This window comes from Panicum virgatum, chromosome 4N (assembly GCF_016808335.1).
Source record: "Panicum virgatum strain AP13 chromosome 4N, P.virgatum_v5, whole genome shotgun sequence".
In the NCBI taxonomy this organism is placed as follows: Eukaryota; Viridiplantae; Streptophyta; class Magnoliopsida; order Poales; family Poaceae; genus Panicum; species Panicum virgatum.
Window position 1 is genome coordinate 34,844,170 of NC_053148.1, and position 18,034 is coordinate 34,862,203.

The following is an 18,034-nucleotide window of genomic DNA, read 5'->3' on the forward strand; positions in this document are numbered from 1 at the left end:
GCCCTATTCAGGTCTAGTGGGTTGTCGATGTCATAGTCAACCAGGATCCGCTCCAGAGCGATACGTCCCGCCGCTCGAGCACTCGCACCGCGCCCAGTGCGTTCTTGCTCGAGAGCGGCGCGTAGCTTCTGTGTCTGCCGACGCTCCACCTCAAGCTTGGCCTCAAGCTCCTGGAGTTGCGCCAACTGCACCTGCCGCACCACCGAGCTTGCCGAAGCGGCTGGCCCGGGTGCTGCAGGTACCACCGCTGGGTTTGTCGATGGGTTTCTCATGTCATTGTCATCGTCGCTCGGTGCGTCGTCGATCTGCCCATACGCCAGCTCGACCACGAAGCACTCCTGAGTAGTATCGTAATCCCCCTTGCTAGAGTTGTCAGAGCAGGTCAGGCAGTAGTCCGCCGCAGCCTGAAACAATAGGAAAACGTCGAGGTTGCGGATCCCGGAGTAGTCCCACTCTGAGGCCGCGCAGTTTTCCACGAAGAAGTACGCCTCATCCGTAGTGTCGGGGTAGGTGTCGTCGGGTGATGACGTGATGAGGTTGCGGATCGAGATGAGGTGGTGACATGGCAGATCCTCGTACACGCTCAGGTTAGTGCTGACTGACGAAGCATAGACCGCATTGGGAGTGCGCAGCCCAAAGGGAAAGGGTGACGGTGTAGCCGCGCCCTCCTTGGGAGGCACCGTGACTGCATTTGGTGGTGAAGGGGTGACGTCCTCCGCTACGGCGACAGGCTGCGGCACGCCAGCCTCGACCCGCATGGGGGAGCTGAGGCGACCCGCTCTGCGCCGCTCCATGCGCGCTGACCCGAGCGCCTCTTGCGCCGGGGCGGTGGAGTCGGAGTGTCGGGGTTGGCCTATGGTGGGAGGACGTCCATGTCGTAATCGTTGCCGGTCGCGATGAACTCAAGGATCCCGAACCGGAGCACCGTGCCTGGCAGGAGCAGGCTTGGCCCGTCTGCCATCTAGGAAATAAGAGGGAACGAAAGACAAAAAGTGACGCAGCGCCCCCTACTTGGCGCGCCAACTGTCGGTGTCCAGACCTCGTGGCCTGGCGTCAACTAGTAATCGATGCTGCGAGTCCCCGCCCTAGATGGTTGATGCAAGAGGTAACACAGTAACGCAAGGCTTTATCCTGGTTCTGGCCATGGGGCCGTACGTCCAGCAGGGGTGTGCGAGTGCACTGTATTATCTTGCACCAGAGTGCCTGTAGTAGGGGAGTACAAGTGAGGCGAGAGAGGGAAGGAATCTCCCAAGTCTCTGCTAGAGGAGAAGATGATTGAGGCGAGTGCCAATATCGAGCTTTGGAGAGCGTGTGCGTGCTGAGAATTGTGTGTGTTGCGTTGGTTGCGTGAGCAATCAGAGAGAGGTCCCCTTGGGAAGGAGTCCGCCTCCTCCTTTTATAGACACAAGGAGGGGCTGAGTACATGTACGGGAAATCTCTGAAGTCGTCGTCTTCTCCCCGAATCGGGGGGTGCAGTAGACGGTTGCTGTAGAAAGTACACTGTGGAGCACTGGAGAGTATGGCGCCGGGCATGGCTGTCGTCCTGGGCAGTTCTTTAGCCTTGCGGAGATCGCGCCGGCGTCCTGATGACTCCTGTGGGCGGCGTGGCGGTCACTGTAGAGAGTACCGTCCTCCGCGCTTCACCTGGAGGAGCGACGAGGGTTCTGCTGACGGTGGTCTTGCGCTGGTCAAGGTCCGTACATCATCCGAGGGTTGCGCCCATGCTCGCCGAGGGTCCTGCAGAGGAGAAAGTATGGGGAGTTGGCAGCATAGTGGCGGGAACAGCGTCAGGCATGTCTGCACAGGGCGTTGCAGGTTCCCAAAGGGTCGGAACAGTGCCGGGGATGGCGGCACAGTGACCGGAGTTGGCGGACGGGACTCCGGTCACACCCGCTGTGCGGCACGGCGGCCTGACGCCGTCTGACTCTGCGCTTTGCGGTGGAGCAGTTGGCATTAAATGCCTCTGTCAGTCGGGTGGGTGAGCAGATGGGTTGCTTGTTCCGTCGGCCAAGGGTGGCCTCGAGCGAGGCGGAGTCTCCCCTTGTGTCGAGGCCCCGCGGAGGGCTCGGTTGAGGGGGTCTGGAGCGAGGCGGAGTTGGCTTGCTTTCCGAGGGTAAGCGTCCTACCCTTAAGCGAGGCGGAGATGGAGCGCGCCACTGGAAGCCTCGGCGGGGAGGCCTCGAGCGAGGCGGAGATCGTTCCGCGGGTTCGAGGGGGTCTCGGACGGGCCGTACCGCGGAGTTGGGCCGTGGGCTGAGTGCGTGTTGGGCCTCTTCTGAGTCTTGAGAGGATCTGGGTGCTGTGGAAGAGTTGGGGGAACTCCATGGTGTCCGGGTGCAGAGTGACAATAGAGTTATCATCATTGGTGGCTTCGGTGACTTCTTCCTCTCCAGGATTGCCGTCGAGTAGTCCTTCTTCCCCTTCGGATCGGAGGAAGACGGCTCACTTGGATTCGCCATGACAGCAGAGTCTGACGAGGTGGCTGGCACAGTGGGCCCGATTGCCTAATTGCGTTTTTGAGCCTTTGAGGGCATTTTAGTCCCTAGATCAGGGTGCCCCTGATTGTGGTACCCGACAACACTAGGTGAAACATGCATTCTTCAAGGTGGCAATGGGTACCCAAAACCCGAGTTCCCGACAGGATTTACCCGATAAGAAGACAGGTATGGAATGAGTTTTCTACCCGTGGGTACATTATTGAGCAAAATCTTATACCCATCGGGTACCCGCGGGTAAGAAATACCCGGAAAAAAACAAGCCATCCTAAGTGCCTAACTCATCTTAGCCCATATGGCCCATGAATTTGGCCAAATCCAATTAAACCCTCCTAGTATATATATTGTTGAATCCTCCCTGAAATCATAATCCACACTAACTCCAATTTAGTTTGGAATGATTTATTTTTAATGTGAATGTGTGATATTTATATGTAATTCTCGAGTATGCTTTCGGGTATGGGTTACCCGTTGGGTAAAAATTACATGTGCGGGTATGGGTATGGAAGTATTTTTCTACCCATGTACGGGTACGGGTAACCCAACAGGTAAAACTTAATCCTGGCGGGTATGGGTGGCCACTACCCGTCAGGTACGTACTCGTTGCCATCTCTATGAATTCTCTATGTTCTGCCTCTGGGAACACTTCACCAACCCTGTCATCACTGCCTGCCCACAGTCAGCGCATATAGCTAGACCCCTAGGTGATCCTATAGCATGTCTAAGATGCTGCATGAACTAGATCCAATTCTCATTTGTCTCTGAATCAAAAACTCCAAAGCAAACAGGAAACAACCAATTATGACCATCTACAGCTGAAGCACTAGCATGTTGCCCCTTGAACTGCCGGTCAGAAAAGTACTATCTATAGCTAAGTATGGCCTGCAACCACTAAGGAACCCCTCAATGGAAGGTTTCAAGGCAAAGAAAAACCTTCTAAATCTGATCTTCCCATTTATTGTATGATGGTCAATAAATACTATGCTTTCAGGGCATTTTCTCTCAACTTGTGCCTTAAACCTGAATAAATTGTCAAAGCTACTATCCCAATCACCATAAAGTTGCCTTAATGCTAGCTCTTTGCCCATGTACACCCTCTTGTAGTGGATGCTCATCTTGTGGTACTCTTTCAGTTTCTTCTGCAATTCAGAAGCTCCAAGAGTTGCATCAGCAATGAGCCAATCTTTGACCTTAGTACATACCCAATGGTTGCTAACATTCTTCACCGTCTTCTTCCTTCTTGTACTAGAGCACTCATGAGCACTAGGGTTCTTCTTACCTACAAAAGGATACTTAAACAAATTAGCTACAAGAACATAATAAAAAAAGTACAAATCTGCATGTTTTAAAAATTATGATTACAGTGCCATTATCATCTCTTTTTGAAGCATATAGCTTCTATGGGCCCTTATCTTTATCCCTCCATGAAAATTTTTCCCTGAATCTGTGTGGTGCACTCTTTGCCGTATTGTACTCAAATTCATTTTTTATAGCATGCTAAGAAAGTGCCAACTTAAACTCTTTCATGCTAGGATATGAGGTACCTACTGACATTGGTGGGTCTTCCTTGTCGTACTCTACATTTGGGATATGATCTGCCTCATGGCTTAATATGTCCTCATCAACCTCTACTTCAAATTCAGACTCCATCTCCATCTCACTTACATCCTCACTATCATCATCAGAATAGTACTCCTTATCATTCTCTTTATTGCAGCAAGCAACCACATGGACAGGTGCATCATCTAGGTACAGGACCTCCTCATCCACACTAACATGCTCATTCTCTGCAACAAGGTTGCAAAAGTAGTCATCTTTATCTTGTTCTACATTGCTGTTAGCTTGCTTTTGCACTCCATGCCATTCACTGATTGGTTCATTCTTTGGATGCAAATGTTTCATTCTCAAACAAGGCAATTGAGGGACTTTTTTAATGGTATGCCCTATCTTGATACTTGAAAGGATTGAGTAAACTCTAATGATCTTCTGCTGATGACCTACAATTTTAGCGCAAAGTCCTATACAATTCTCGCTGCAACTGCAGGTCAAGTAACTCTCAACAAAGATCGGAAAGCTACATATTCTAAAGTAATCCCTTTTTAGAATTTTTTTCTCCATAAAATCAAGTATACCATACCAGCAAATATGCAAATACTCTTCTACAAACTACATATAAAATATTCACAGCTAGCATTCATAGTAAAATTGCTTCCCCAGGTATGTCATTCACTTTCTAAACAACTTGATATGTAATAAGACTGTGGTACATTTGGTCTAGTGATTTATTTTCTCGAACATGCAGGAGAGCTACGTATCAATGTATTAAGAAGAAAGTCTAGTGATTTATTCACTAGGTTGGTTCGTGGTTGGCCTACTACGTTAAAGTTCATTGAGTTTTTTTCAATGTCAAATGTTCCTGGCTTCCTGCTAATCATTAATCTCAATTAGCATGTTTCATCTACTTTACTCTAGAAGGCTAATATCACTCTTATGCAAATATCATGGAAGGGCGTGGCTGCTTTACTCTAGAAGGCTAATATCACTCTTATGAAAATATCATGGAAGGGTGTGGCATTGTCTGAACAATCACGTGACATGGCAGAATATGTCATACTGCTACTCCTTCTAAAAGCACAGCGTTACGCTTTGTTCACTGTTGGAGAAAGGCACATTAGTGCCGGTCACAGGACGGCTTAGTGCCGGTCCCTGTGGCCGGCACTAAATGGCCGGCACTAACGTGACAGACGTTAGTGCCGGCTACTCTGACCGGCACTAACGTGCGTATGTTAGTGCCGGTCCGTAATACCAGCCGGCACTAACGTGCCCGCCCCCGCCCGAGTTCTGACAGCAAGGTTAGTGCCGGCTGATATAACTAGCCGGCACTAAATGTTTTTTCTTCTTTATGTTTCTTTTCTTTTCGTTTTTATACGTATGGCTATGCGTATTTCTAGCGTATGTGACTACATAGTCGTACTCTTTGCATTGCACAGTATTATTAGAACAGCATATTACACTAACATTATATATTTATATATATATATTATATGTCATGTATGGAACACTTAGGAGTTCAAAAGTACATGAGATATTACATCAACTATAATAACGTATCAGCTTCCTCGTCGTCGGATCTTCTTGGGCGACGCTTAGACGGAGATCGCCATGAAATTCGCCCTTAGGATTTATGACTTCATCGAGTAGAAATCTGCATATAGCTTCTTGAATTGCCCTGATCCGAGCGATTTCAATGAGTTCTTCTTTCATCCGCCAACGCTGTCACATTTTTCGATAAAAACATGAGAATAAAAAATAATGAAATAAAATAATGAGCAGATGTGATTGTGCTCACGTACATTGAATGCATCCACTGTCATTTGCCCTTTTTCACTTGCAAAAGAGTTGATCCACTCGCATACGTAGTATCCACATAAGTTGTTTCCTTGGCCCTGTCTCCAACACTATGGACAAATGTGGGTTACGATATAGAATTTTTTTGATGTTTATTGCGAATGACATTAGTAGCGAGAGTATATTCATACCGGAAAATCAGTCACCCAATGAAGAGGCTCGATTTCACCTATGGGCAAGCCTATGTGTTTGTGGAGGTAGCGACTCCATGCAGTATTTACCACCTCGATGATATCTTGGTACTTTGATTTATCTTGCCTTAACGAGTCGTACACCAAGACCTTGTGCTCCTCAATCCGAATACAAAGCAATATCCAATGAAAGCTGTGCATATACATACGCATAACCAATTAATGTTGATTATAATAGTTATTAAATGGTATTATTAATACGAAGGGATTGAAAAAAAGTCTAACAAAGAACGACTCACTGATGGTTGTATGGCAAGAGAATGAAGGGACACATGCTATTTTTACGCAACCCCCTGTATATAACATTGACTATGTCTCCAGGATTTAGCGCTAGCGATTTCTCGTGTATAATATCGGGGTCGAAGAACCCGACGTTATGAAAGTTCTTCTTTCGGCAAATTTGAATTTTTGACCTACGGGACACAAGAAAAACGGGGATCAATCAACACTCAAGGCTAAAATAATGAAATGAGAGACAATACGTACATGCACCATACACTGACGAGTGACTTGTGAAGGGCATCTTGATGGTATAAATCGTAGAGTGATGCAAACTCGATATGTACATCATCTGCCCCCCGCCAGAAATGCTCATCTTTAATCCGAGCTGGGAACATCTCTAATTTACTAGCTTTAGATTGCACGGCATACCATTTGTGTAACTCGGCCATTCTCGTTGGTAGGAATGGTAGCAACTCTGGCCATATCAAAGGTTCACCAAGTACAAACTTTTTCCTGCCGCGGGCATTCTGTAGGGCCTCCCCAAGCAATTGAGCCCTTGTTAGATCAGTTTGCAATATCATCCACTCCCAGGAATCCTAGTAGGTTTACGCAAAGATTCTTCGACAGATGCATCACATCAATTGCATTGCGAACCTGTAAGACTTGCCAATAAGGTAGGTTCCACAATATAGACTTCTTCTTCCACATTGGAACATGTCCCTGGTCATCCTTGGGAACAGGTTGCCTACCGGGACCCTTTCCAAATACTACCTTCACATCCTTGATCATCGAGAACACACGCTTTCCATTACGAAATAGAGGCTTAGGACGAGTTTCGGGCTCTCCTTTGAAATGCTTCCCTTCGGTTCTTAGGGGGTGATCGGTTGGAAGAAATCGACGATGGCCCATGTATACGCACTTCTTACAGTGTTTCAAATAAATGCTATCGGTCTCATCATAACAGTGGGTGCAGGCCATGTATCCCATGTTCGACTGTCCCGAAAGTTTTGCAAGTGCAGGCCAATCATTGATGCATACAAAAAGCAAAGCTCGGAGGTTGAAGGACTCCTGTTTATACTCATCCCACACACGTACACCTTCTTCTTTCCAGAGTAGTAATAGATCATCCATCAAGGGTTGTAGGAACACATCAATGTCGTTGCCAGGTTCTTTTGGCCCTTCTATAAGCACCGGCATCATGATGAACTTACGCTTCAGGCACAACCAAGGAGGAAGGTTGAACATACATAGGGTCACAGGCCATGTACTATGAGCGCTGCCAAACTCACCGTACGGATTCATTCCATCAGTACTTAGAGCAAATCTTATATTTCTTGGGTCGTTGTCAAATTGAGGATACTCTCGGTTAAGATTTCTCCACTGGGACCCATCTGCTGGGTGTCTGATCATGTGATCCTCCTTACGGTCTTCTTTGTGCCACCGCATCAACTTAGCGTTATCCTTGTTTTTGAAAAAGCGCTTCAGACGTGGTATTATAGGGAAGTACCACACCAACTTTGCGGGAACTCTCTTCTTTACCGGCTGCCCATCAACATCACCTGGATCATCTCGCCTAATCTTATACCGCAATGCGTTGCAAACAGGACAAGCTTCCAAGTTCTCGTATTCACCGCGATACAGGATGCAGTCGTTAGGACATGCGTGAATCTTCTGCACGTCCAATCCAAGAGGGCAAACCATCTTTTTAGCTTCGTATGTTGTTGACGGCAGTTCATTACCCTCAGGAAGTATGTTCTTTACAATCTTTAATAGCTCACCAAATCCCTTATCGGTTACACCATTAGTTGCCTTCCATTTCAGCATCTCCAGCGTGGTACCCAACTTCTTTTGCTCCGGTTTGCAATTAGGGAACAACGGCCTTTTGTGATCCTCCAACATCTTCTCGAACTTTAATGCCTCCTTCACAGTCTCACTGTCTTTCTGTGCATCAAGTAACGCCTGACCTAGCTCGTCAGGTGGCTCCTCTTGTGCAACATTTGCTTCACCCTCGTCCATTGGTTCATCTTGAAAGCCACCTGCTTCATGAACCCATGCCCAATCTGGAAGATTGTTATCACCATCGTCATCTTCTTCATTATCTTCCATCATAACTCCAACTTCGCCGTGCTTAGTCCAAAGACTATAGTTACTCATGAAACCATTCAAGGCCAGGTGATTCCATAGAGTATCTCTTTTTCGGAATTCCTTTTTATTTTCGCAAACACTGCATGGACAACACATTAAACCCTTTGGCGACCTATTTGCCATTGCCGCTTTGAGAAAAGAATCTAAACCCTGAATCCACGCCGAGGTGCTCCGGCTTCCGTGCATCCATTGCCGGTCCATCTGTACAAATTAAAAAAAATCATGCTCATTATCCCTAAAAACAGGTTACTATGAAGTAATTAAAAAAAATGTAAATGTGTCATAGACCACCTATCTAGTAAATTTAAACTAAATAACAAAATAACTTGGCACAATAACATATAGACATGTCACCATGAAATAATTCAAAAAAACTCATTCTAAATGTGTGATAGTCAAACTATATAGTAATCATTCTCTAAAAAGCAACAAATCAATTCTACCTTGCTCAAATTAATGAACAAATTAATAAATCATGCTCATTTTTCCTCATCCTTAAAATCCTTAAAATTTTGCATAATAACATATACACATGTCCCCGTGAAATAATTCAAAAAAATTACTCTAAATGTGTCATAGTCAAACTATCTAGAAAACCTTCTCTAAAAAGTAACAAATCGATTCTATTTTACTCAAATTAATGAATAAATTGGAAAATTATGCTCATTTTTCCTCAACCTTAATATCACTATTTTCTTTATCTAGAAAGCATGAAACAAAGAATAAATACCGTGAAAGAATAGTGGAAGAAGCTACTAACCTTTGGTGCACTTGGATGGGTGAAATCCTCACAAATTTGGGGGAAAATGGGCAGCACCTCCCCTCTAACACGCCATGAGAGAGAGGAGGAGCTCGGCCAAATGAAATGGTCGGGCTGGGGAAGAAGGAGTGCCTGGCTTATACGGGGCAAGTTAGTGCCGGCTAGTGGATTTAGCCGGCACTAAGTGTGGACGTTTAGTGCCGGCTAGATTTACCAGCCGGCACTAACATGCAATTGACCAAGTTAGTGCCGGCTAGAATCACCAGCCGGCACTAACGTGTCTTTTGACCGTTGTGGCAGACGGGCTGACCGTTGGGGGATGGCACGTTAGTGCCGGCTGGAGTTTCTAGCCGGCACTAACGTACCCGCTTTGTACGGTTCATGCACGTTAGTGCCGGCTCCGTTTTGACCGGCACTAACGTGCTGGTACCAATGTGCGTTTCTCCAACAGTGGTTGTTCTAGAGTAAACACCTTATTTGCAATACAAAAATAAGGTGGTGGCTGATTTAGTATTTATCTATACTATAAAAGTTGAAATAATTGAAATAATTTCTCACCATGATTAGGCCCACCGTACTCCTCACAGAGATCCCACTTGCCAGGTCTAGAGGTTTGACGAAAGGGGGTGGAGTAGGACTGGGCATTTTTTCACCGAAAAAACCGAACCGACCCGAACCGACCCGAACCGAACCGAATTGTCGGTTTTTCGGTTTTTTCGGGTCGGTTTCGGTTTGGATTTTTAGGAAGTTCGGTCATCGGGTTCGGGTTCGGTTTTTATCTTGAACCGAACCGAACAGCCGAAACAACCGAATTAAACCTGTGTAGCCGTCCCAAAGGGCAAAGGCCAAGAAAGCCAGTGTAGCCCACGGCCCATTAAACCTGTCCAATATATACCAGCCTCCAAACCTAAACCCTAACCTTATCCTTTCATTCCTCCTCCTCCCCACCCCACGCACACCAGGCGGCGGCGGGCGGCCTCAGCGGCGCAAGGCCAGGCAGGGCGGGTGCGCGCTCCTTTCATTCCTCCTCCTCCCCACCCCACGGCCCACGCACACCAGGCGGCGGCGGGCGGCCTCAGCGGCGCAAGGCCAGGCAGGGCGGGTGCGCGCGCAGCCGCGCAGGGCCGGGCGGTGCGAGGCAGTGCGGCCCCCCTCCCCCCCCCCCCGGCGCAGCCTCGCAGGTGCGGGGAGCCATCGCCGAGCAGCGCAGCGCAGGCAGCAGGAGCGGGCGGCAGGTGTTGGCTCGCGGGAGCAAGCAGTGGTGCTTCGACAACAACGGCCGCAATAACTGAGGAGTCCTCCAATGTATGTCATCTTCTACTTCTTTGATCCGGATGCTTGCTATTCCTTGACTTCCATCTCACGAGTATTGTCATGCCCCTCTTTCATTTGTAGATGGGGGACACTGAAGAAACCGTGGCAAATCAAGCAACTGAAGTGATAGAGGTAGACAAGGTAGATGAGCAGCAGGCCGTGGCCGTGGACGCAGAGAAAGAAGTCAAGAAAAGAAAAGCCATGACTCCAAGATCTGATGTGTGGAACCACTTCACCAAGGTCAAGCTTGAGAGTGGAGAGGAGAAAGCCAAGTGCAAATACTGTGGAGGCTTATACATGTGCGACACGAAAACAAATGGTACGTCATCTTTGAATGGCCACTTGAAAATCTGCAGGAAGAATCCTAACAAGAAAGTAGTTGATAAACAAGGCACTTTGCAACTACAACCTAGTCAAGGCAATAGTAGTGTTGGTACTGTGTCCACATGGAAATTTGATCTTGATGAACTTAAACTTAGTTTTGCGGAGATGTTAATTGAAGATGAGCAGCCTTTTGTTGCATCTGAACGCCCTGGTCTTAGAAAATTTTTAGCCAAAGCATGCCCAAGGTTTGTTATGCCTTCTAGAAGAACAGCCACTAGAAAATGTGTGGCAGTGTATGATGTCCACAAAGAAAAACTCCAGAAATTTTTAAAGGAGCATTGTGAAAGAGTTAGCATCACAACTGATACATGGACAGCTAACACCAAGCAGAACTACATGTGTGTGACAGCACATTTTATTGATAAAAATTGGAACCTGCACAAGAAAATAATTGGTTTTTTCCCCTCAAAGGGTCATGGAGGGGATGACATTGGAAAGTCCTTGGAGAATTGTTTGGCAGCCTGGGGAATTGATAAAGTCTTTACTATAACAGTAGATAATGCTAGTGCAAATAACAATGCAATAAATTATATGAGGAGGGTCTTGAATGAATCGAAGGGTAGCATTGCTGAAGGAGAATATCTACATATGAGATGTGTTGCACATATTATCAACTTGATTGTGACTGAAGGCCTAAAGGAAATTGATGTTTCAGTTAGTCGTGTTCGTGCTGCTGTTAAGTTTATCAAGACTGGAACATCTAGGTTGGTAAACTTTAAGAAATGTGCTGAATTAGCAAAGGTTCAGACCAAAGCCTTTCTAAATCTAGATGTTTGCACTAGATGGAACTCAACTTACCTTATGTTAAATGCTGCACAAAAGTATGAAAAGGCATTTCAGAGGTACAACGATGAGGACCCATACTATGTGCTAGAATTAGAAGGTGAAGGTGGTCCTGGAGTTCCTGTAAAATCAGATTGGGATAAAGTTAGGAAGATGTCTGATTTTCTTGAGCACTTCTATGAACTTACTCTTCGTGTTTCAGTAACAAAGCGTCCGATTTCTCACACATTCTTCCATGAAATTGCTGATGTTTTGGTTTTGCTACGAAACTGGTGTCATAGTGAGGATAGATTGTGTCAGGAAATGGGTAAGAGAATGCTGGTGAAGTATTATAAGTATTTTGGAGAGAAATATGGAGAGAAACGGTCAGATAGAGAGAAGCGAGGTGAGAAAGATAAGGGGGATCAGTTGCTTAACTTGGTTATTTTTTTCTGTGTGGCTGTTGATCCAAGGTATAAACTTTCTAATTATATAAAGATGGCTACGATGGTGATGTTTGGTGATGAAATAGGAGATAAGTTGTGGGAAACAGTGAACTCTTCTTTCCGTTCTTTGTTTGAAGAGTACAGAAATATGTATGCTCCAAGTGAAAAGGTGCAGCCACCTACTGATTCTCAAGAACCAGCGTCAAAGAGCAAGAGCTTGATGAGGTCTATCATTGATCGACAAATGAGCAACAATGGTGGTGGAAATGTCACAGTAAAGTCTGAACTTGAAAAGTTTTTCTCGGAAGATAATGAGGAGGATAAGAAAGGATTTGATATTCTTAAGTGGTGGAAGGACAATGAAAATAGATTTCCAGTTTTGTCTCGCATGGCCCGTGATCTGCTAGCTGTACCTATATCCACAGTAGCATCCGAGTCAGCATTTAGTTCCGGTGGACGGATTCTTGATGACTTTAGAAGCTCGCTTACACCTACAATGGTTGAGCGCCTCATTTGTGCAAATGATTGGATTCGTGGACCTGAATATATTAGTGTTGAAGAGAACACTGAAGAGTTGGCCAAACTTGAAGAAGGTAAATCAGTTTTGTAATATCATGATTTGATGTCAATGTATTTTTTTTTAAATCTAACTGACTCACAACACTTACATGATTTGCTGTTTTTTCAGAACTTTGTGCTCTGGCCATTTCTTCCAAGGAGAAGGAGAGCACACCTGAGTCTTGATACCCAATGCTAGCTGCTGGAGCCAGGAGGATGCTCATGACGATGGTTGGTCTGAGCAAGAACAATAATGCTGCTGCAGAAATGCAATGTTGTTTAAGTTAACGCATTTGCTTGTTTGAAGACTTCATTGTTAAATTGTGTGATGTGAAACTTGTCAATTTGGATTTCTGTGTGGCTGTTGTATTGTATTTTTAAACTGCTATGTTATTAGCCTTTAAATTTTAACGTTAGAACTAATAATTTGGTTGTTGTCTGCCTGAAATGTCTGAACTGTTGCTTGATATCTTTCTGTCAAAATGAGATTCGGTTCTGTTCGGTTGCACCGAAAAACCGAACCGAAAAATTGACATTTTCGGTGTCGGTTTTTTGTTTCCTTGAGGACCGATCGGTTTATGGTTTTAGACAACCGAATTTTTCTCAAACCGAAAAAACCGACCCGAACTAAACCGAAAAACCGAATGCCCAGTCCTAGGGTGGAGACCTATTTTTTGATAGAAGGAAAATGTTTCTACCCAAAAGCCTTGTTTCTTTCACCAAAGCATTTCACTTACCCACACGATATACCCACCGTCTTTTTCCTTTGAGAGTCTCCGTAAGTTTCCTTCAATAGTCACGGTAATTTGGTGTAATCTTTTCAACTTTCCATAATTTGATTGTTGATCAGAGCCTTCCAAAAAGGTTTGCACATTCCATATTTCACACCGGCGTGGCCTCCTCACTTGATTGCTGATCAGAGCCTTCCAAAAATATTTGCCCATTCCATCGCCTCCTCATTTGTGATCAACGGCTTCCAAACAATATTTGCACATTCTATATGCCACGCTGACCTGATCTTCTCATCTGAGATTCCAAACAATCTTTGCACATTCCATATGCCATTTCTACACCGTGTGTATTGACCCGCGGGCCGCCGATTTGCATCATCCTCGTGAGGCGCCGGATGGGGAAGAAACTAATAATCATGAGGCGCCAGACGATGCTACAGTCGCTCCCGGCAGATCGCACGGCGCCGGACGGCCGCCACGCCGCGCTAGACGACATCGCTAATATGAGGTACGTAGCCGCCAGCCGATCAGCCTCATGAGGTGCTGGTTGTCGGCCGCCATGCACTTCCTTCTTAGATACTCCGTGACATGCGCTTGCTGTGTAGGTCCTGCATGCGTTGTTCGGATCCACCGGCCGCCGGCTGCCTGAACATGAAAGTTCCTGCCAGCTGCTGTCTACCTCTCCGTCACGGTACGCCATAGGACCAAATTACACTGAGGGACGTCCAGATTGATCTCTTGGAAGAAGTCATAATCGAGGGATGGCGAAATGCGATCTTTGGCTCTGGTGACGGCAGTCCTACCAATCTTCTCTTGTGGTCGCAGCTAGGTCATGTACAGGGACGGAACCGTGCGTATATTTACGCACAAAGGAGGCCAGTTTGCCAATTGTTAAGAGATGGGGAAGTAGAATAAGGAACTATTGGAGATAGTTTTTTTCTTTTTTCCCGAAAAAACATGGATGGGGAAGTGAGATTGGAAACTCTTGGAGATGCTCTTAAGAGGAGGTAAGGTTGCTGGTAAGTTGATGTTCTTATAATTTTCCAATGCTCCATATTGTGATGATTTTGGAAAATATGGATATCAGTAGAGTTAATTAAACTGAAATTTATTTTTTAAGAATACTATTGGAGAACATTATAAAGAGTTTTTTTTCTGAAAACATCATTGTAAGATAGTAAATGGAATATACCTTGTTGTACTTCCATTGAGATGAGATGTTTCATTAACTGTTCTAAATACTCAATGAGCTTTTCTGGTCCATTTGAGCCGATACAAGGTAAGATTTCCATGAATTATACATTTTGATAATTCCTTTGGAAAACCAATAGGTCCAAAAGTTAATTCATGAGCTGGTATCTTTTAAGAATCACCCTAAACTAGCTTACAATAGTGAGCAGCTTGATGAAAGACATCAAAGATGCTCTGAAGTAGGAATCTAGCTGGAAAGTTTCTTGCTTTGAAGTGCTCTACTGGTGAACCAAAAACAATATACAGTTAGCGATGGCATTCGTGAAATGCAATTAGGTAAAGCTCAGTTCAAACTGCCATCAGGATGGCTTTCTATTTTTCCCTTTTTAGTTTTTGGATGCAGCATGGCGTATTTGTCTTTAGAAATTATTAGGTACCATTTGCCTGATTGAAACTCAAGTCATATTATTTAGTTATGTGAGGCCTCCAAATCTCATATAGCTAAGGCTTGAATTCATGGTGACATTTTCAGAAATAAACCTAGAACCCTGCTTGCCTGAAAATGTCACCATAAATCAGTGACCAGAGCTATGTCCTATGTTCTAGGTTTGTTTCTAATCCTTCACTCCTTATTGGATGTGTTATATCTTGTTAAAAATAATATTTTAATCTATTCATTTTCTCTTTAACAGATGCAAATATGTTTTTGTAAATTAAGTCTCTATTCATGTTGTATGGTACAATTTCTCTTACGTGTAATTGAATTTTAAGAATTATTTTTAATGTCTCGAAGTTAGAACCTGATATTGAGAAGGTAAGAAGCATGCATTCCACGGGTTTCAGTGAAAGTATAAGGCTTGTTTGATCCAAATAATTTATCATGTACTTATAAACTTTGTTAGTTTATTAGACCTTGGTATGGATGGAAATTGTAGAGAGAGACTGGTAGATGGAGGGACGGAGGGAAGAATAGGGGAGAAACAAATCACACGTGGAACGAGCTAATCTGATAGCTATCAAGTTCTAATATAAGTTAGGCTTAGATGTGTGATACGTTTATATAGGTTAGGTTTGATTGTTCCTCTCTAAAATTGAGGCCTGATCAGTTCATAGAATGGAAGAATAAATAATTGAAGGTTTGATATAAAAGATTCAATCGGATTATTTTTTTCCTTACTATAAAAGCAAGGATCTTGGAATGGTATGGATAAAAATATTAATGTTGTTTTCTTTTTATTTATGATGAATTGGATTTGCTTGAGTGCCCTCGGAAATTTTGGAATCAGAGAAATTTTACGGTGCTCGGAGATTTTAGGAGCCGTTGAGAGGCCCACATCCAATGGTTAGAAAGAAGGAGGAACATATTACAAAGAACCAAAGATGTGGACCAGAACCTATTATTATGTGGACTAGGAACAACTTATGAAAATAATGGTAGGGACATTTTAGTATTTTTTCTATCCTTTTGCTCAATAAATCGATGGATTCCTTACCTTGGCTGTATTGTTCGCTGACGTATTGCCAGCCAGTTGAGTGGCCGATCTTGGTCCTGATGCCTGGCGCAGGGTGCACCGCAAGCCCCTATGCGATGGGCGTATGGTCGGCGAGCCCCTAAGCAGACCGAGGCCTAGGACACCGAGACCCTACGCGATGAGGTCCTGGCCAGCGAGCCCTACGCGTACAGAGGCCTAGGTCATGACTCGTGATAGCCTGCGAAGAGACCCTAGCCGGAGCTTCAAGGAGATGGCCAGTCAGACCGCGCTCAGGCCGCCGCCGCTAGGGAAGAGGCGCACGTGGATGGCCGCCAGTCGAGTGAGGGCAGCGAGCAGGCCACCGCCGCCAGGAAGGTGTGTGCGAGGTCGCCGCCGCAGCCGGGCAAAAGCCACACGCAGACCGCCGATTGGGAATAACCGGTCAATGGAGGGATGAACAAGACGTATTTGTCCTGAGAGCAAACTGACCAAATTGTTCTTAATTAAATAAAACACTCTTAGTTAAAATCAACGCTCCAGAAAATTTAGGCGGGGAGGAACCATTGCCAAGCACCGTAACAAACCTCTTGGAATCAACTTATGTTCGACCCATGTATAGAACATTTGTTCTTAATTGGCAACACCTATTGCAGCATAGAGGATTGATGTCTACCAGAATGGATTAGCAATTATGGAACTCTATTAGCATTGTAATAGCTAGCTGAAGAACTATTGTGTAATCATCAGTAAATTTTGTTGATGTCTATTAATGAACATGGTACATGGACGTATGTGGATCATGAATATTCCTTTTTGGTTATTCTATCCTACAGAACTCTTTTGTTATTCTATCCATTGTATAAGAGCCCAATATCTTTTGATATACAAATATAAATTTTCTGTTTAAGATTTTTTGAAATCACATGCCAAATTGTTGAATATAAGTAATTGTCATATGTTTGGTTACTAAATAATCTTAGTGTGTATCATGCTAAATTGTAAGTTACTTAATATAAAAATATTATTTACCAGGTTTTTGAAATTAGTCATTACTGCATGTCATATTTTTATGTACCGAATTTTTTAAATATATAATTCTTATCTACTAATTTTTTTTAAACACGTGCTTGTGGCACGTGCGTCTCTACTAGTCAATAATAATTGAAGATCTAGTCTTTCCTTCTCTTTTTTGTTATTCTTTCCTTTAGTTTCCATCCCTTTTTAAGGTAAAACTTATCCCTTATATGCCAATTCTGTCTATATGACCATAGATGTTAATTCGCATGTGAAAAGATGCATTTGCCCTTTTAATATGGTGTGGTGAATTTTAAGAAAGTTCCTCTGTGCCACTCCAGTGGATAAATGCATGGCAAGAAGACTTTATGCCTTTAGTTAACCCCTCCATAGCCAACCCATGTAGAGAAGCTTCGCATTCGTGCCATGCTCGAGCATCATATCTCGACATCCCTTTCTATGTGTCGTTGCCACATGGTTGCCAAGGCGGTTGTTCCAGGGATTGGAGTAGAGGAAGGGGGAAGAAACAGGTAGTTCGTGGAAGAGTTTCAGGAGACGAGGTCTCAGTTGTTTTTTTTTATGCCTCAACCATTCAATTATTGTCCTTGTCCAGCTACTAGTACACACATAGATAACAATAATATTTCTATTAATGCTAAAAATGATATTTCTCAAGCCAAATGTAACAATGGCACCAAATTAAAAGTGGTGGCATACAAAGGATAGAAAATAGAGACTATCAGTGAAGCTAGAACAAGTACACTGCTTCAGCTGGTCATCTCCTGTTTAGCATTTGTGTGCTTGATTGGATTTGGATTCTCCATGCGGCGGTACCCACCAAGATTACATTTACAGATTTACTCCTCGTTAATCGATTGGAATCTTGCATATCCATCAATCACCCAAATTTTTTGATTGGAAAACTCCAAGGGAAACCCCTG

General features: G+C 44.5%; 1 long non-coding RNA gene across 1 annotated transcript; it reads right to left on the minus strand.

Moving 5' to 3' along the window:
* Positions 1-6,128: 6,128 nt before the first annotated feature.
* Positions 6,129-6,635, minus strand: LOC120669516. The gene is made up of 3 exons (XR_005672681.1): positions 6,581-6,635; positions 6,334-6,507; positions 6,129-6,184 (listed from the first exon to the last, which is right to left on the minus strand). It is a non-coding gene; the product is annotated as an uncharacterized LOC120669516 (long non-coding RNA).
* Positions 6,636-18,034: the final 11,399 nt, after the last annotated feature.